At 48.0% G+C, this 3,557-nt stretch overlaps 1 protein-coding gene across 1 annotated transcript in view; it reads right to left on the minus strand.

Moving 5' to 3' along the window:
• LOC108799884 (transient receptor potential cation channel subfamily M member 2-like) overlaps positions 1 to 3,443 on the minus strand; it is an 85,797-nt gene extending 82,354 nt beyond the window's left edge. Inside the window, exon 1 of the mRNA XM_018571818.1 lies at positions 3,393 to 3,443. The gene's annotated coding sequence lies outside the window, so the exon portion shown is untranslated. The remainder of the gene's footprint in view (positions 1 to 3,392) is intronic.
• Between the last annotated feature and the right edge of the window lie 114 nt (positions 3,444 to 3,557).

The raw sequence follows: 3,557 nt of genomic DNA on the forward strand, positions 1-3,557 counted from the left end.
GTTTAGCGGTACGGCTCAGTTTCGTTCTGAAAGTCATATCAGGAAGTTGCGCAATGTGTGAAATTGAAAAGCACAAATGAAACTGAAGGCTGAACATGTGAATTTCCCGGATGGTGGAAACACGACATTGAACTCGTTGTCCATCTTTATATTCTACCAGTCTCCTGCCCGGCAACACGTTGGGTGAATGCCATTCGCACGACATTCCTGCCACAAGATGGAGCCAAGGAGCGTGAGGAATTCCTACGCTCCTGGGCTCCATCTAGTGGCAGCAATGTATATGTTACACAGTGATGGGCATAGGCATCAAAGGGCCCCTGAGTGAGATCATTTGTGGGGCCCCAATTCAGTTTGGGGGAACTGTTGAGGTATCATGGAAGAGTCCTCCTGCTTTCCACTGGTGTGCAGTGTCCAGGTCTACATGGTGGTTGGGGGGAATCCCAGTAGGTATAAATGGACCCCTTAAATTTCAGAGGCCCCTTGTGCAGTTGCTTTGCCAGGCCCTCATATTACATCCACTTGTGATGTCCTTGTAAAACAGAGGGAGGGTTATGCGCACTTCATCTCCCTATTCCCCGTGGCAGAAAAGCACCCCTCATGGCCTTGACCACAATATCCGCATCCTTGTTTGCAGTCTGGGAATAGTGCCGGGTAGTTGCTTGCCGTGGTTTTAGGACGAGGGCTCAGACTGATGTGTCTCAGCCCGCACTCCACCATTAGAGGAGAAGTATCATAGTTGGACCTCAGCCTCCACGTTGCAGAGGATCCCTTCAACAATTGTCCACCAACCCATCATCTCACCAATCTTCCCCAATTTACCAACCCACTAACCTACCAAACCTCTATTCCACCAACTCACCACTCTATCCACCGTCCAGCCCACCAAACTGTCCTCCCTGCTGTATCACCACAAGCCCTGGGTGACCCTGTCAGCACCACCCAAATTCACAAACTTTGAAAAATTGAAGGAGATGGGTGCAAGATTGTTCAGACTGTATCTAAGCATGTAGTACTATCCTAAGTCAGCGATCCACCAACCCAGGCTCTAACCAACCCAGCCTCCAACCAACCCAGCCTGACCAACCCAGCCTCCAACCAACCCAGCCTCCAGCCAACCCAGCCTCCAACCAACCCAGCCTCCAACCAACCCAGCCTCCAACCAATCCAGCCTCCAACCAACCCATGATTCTGAACCTCATTTAACCAAGCAGTCTTCTAATACACCAAGCCACTAGGGATGGGCTTGATGTTCGAGTCGACCAAGAGTTGGACTCAAACATCGGCAGTCTGTGTGTTCAGCGAACACACAAACTGTCAGGGTGTTTGATAGGCTGTTTGCCTGCCGTGCGCGCCACAAGGCACTGTGCACCGCACAGTGCCTTGTGAGCCCTGATTGGCTAAAGCCTTGCACCTGACCACAGGTAAGGTGCAAGACTTTGCCCAATCAGGGCCCAGTACTCTGTAAGAACCATGATTGGGCAAAGTAATGATGACTCTGCCCAATCATGGCTCAGCTGTCAGATGCCATACAACTGTAACCAGTTGGGCGGAGCTAGCTGTCACCGCTAGCTCCGTCCAATTCCAATTATTTATCTTTTGCCGGCATCTGTTAGAATGCCATTCGGCGGCGGGAGTTCGTCGTGAGTGGACAGGACGGCGGGCATTTTTTAAAATTTCTATTTCTTTTTTATTGTTTTATTTTGCCCAGCCGTTGTCGTCATGGACAAGGCTGAATTATGTTGGTGAATCCATTTTTTTGGTTTATTTTTTTTACAATAATAGACTTGTCAAAAACTTGTCTTTTTTTTTCAAAAGTCTGGTCCTTTCATTCACAATTTATTTTAACCCTTTAGTGAATGAGTAGGGGTGCTTTTTTGGAGATCGGAGTTGGAGATGTGCCTTGGAGAGGTGTGTTGGAGATCTACGGTGGAGATGTACCTAGGTGATGTGTGTTGGAAATGTACATTGGGGATGTGCAATGGAGATGTGTGTTGGTGATGTACCTAGGTGATGTGTGTTGGAGATGTACCTAAGTGATGTGTATTGGAGATGTACAGGGGGATGTGTATTGGAGATGTACGGTGGAGATGTACCTAGGTGGTGTGTGTTGGTGATGTGTGTTGGAAATGTGCATTGGGGATGTGTATTGAAAATGTGTGTTGGAGAAGTGTGTTGGAGATGTGTGCTGGAGATGTACGGTGGACATGTGTATTGGAGATGTGTGTTGGGTGTGTGTGTTGGGGATGTGTATTGGAGATGTGTGTTGGAGAAGTGTGTTGGAGATGTGCATTGGGCATGTACCTAGGTGATGTGTGTTGGTGATGTGTGTTGGAGAAGAGTGTTGGAGATGTACCTTGGTGATGTCTGTTGGAGATGTGTGCTGGAGATGTGTATTGGAGATGTGTGTTGATGATGTACTGTGGAGATGTGTGCTGGAGATGTACGGTGGAGATGTGTATTGGGGGTGTGTGTTGGAGATGTACCTAGGTGATGTGTATTGGAGATGTACAGGGGTATGTGTATTGGAGATGTACAGGGGGGATGTGTATTGGAGATGTACCTAGGTGATGTGTGTTGGAGATGTGTGTTGGAGATGTGTGTTGAAGATGTGTATTGGAGATGTGTGTTGGAAGAGATGTGTGTTGGAAGAGATGTGTGTTGGAGGAGATGTGTTGGGGATGTGTATTGTAGATGTGTGTTGGAGATGTGTGTTGGAGATGTGTATTGTAGATGTGTGTTGGAGATGTGTGTTGGAGATGTGTATTGGAGATGTGTGTTGGAGGAGATGTGTATTGGAGATGTGTGTTGGAGGAGATGTGTATTGGAGATGTGTGTTGGAGGAGATGTGTGTTGGAGATGTGTGTTGGAGGAGATGTGTGTTGGAGGAGATGTGTGTTGGAGATGTGTGTTGGAGGAGATGTGTGTTGGAGGAGATGTGTGTTGAAGATGTGTATTGGAGATGTGTGTTGGAGGAGATGTGTGTTGGAGATGTGTGTTGGAGGAGATGTGTGTTGGAGATGTGTGTTGGAGATGTGTGTTGGAGGAGTACAGTGGAGATGTGTGTTGGAGATGTACAAATATCACTGCAATGGAATGCGTTGTGGTGAAGCACATTAAAACATACGTGTGCTTCCTCATCACTGCGATGCCATGAAGTCATTTTGGCTTTACCGATCCTAACCCGACTTACGATTTGGTGACAATGTACAGATATTCTTACACGAGATGTTTGTACCTAGGATGGGTAAATCACCTCTTCTCCTCGGCTGCCCACTGTGCCCATCGGTATTCCTGGACCTGCTGGCAGATGTATGGATGCGGGTGGTAGGGTGACACATGTGGACATACACAGGACACATACAGACAGGGGGAGCACGGAGCTGAAACCTTACCTGTGCACATGAGATGGATTGTTCGGGATCTGGGCGCTCGCTCTGCTCTCACCATCTGACCAGATTCATCATATGAACCTCCTTCAAACATCCTATAAATACAAAGTGTTACATCCTCCGCACACCACGCGTCCACAGCTTCCTCTTTTCTCTCCTCCTCAGGGT

The sequence above is a fragment of the Nanorana parkeri genome, unplaced genomic scaffold (assembly GCF_000935625.1).
Source record: "Nanorana parkeri isolate BGI_ZX_2015 unplaced genomic scaffold, ASM93562v1 scaffold1846, whole genome shotgun sequence".
Taxonomy (NCBI): domain Eukaryota; kingdom Metazoa; phylum Chordata; class Amphibia; order Anura; family Dicroglossidae; genus Nanorana; species Nanorana parkeri.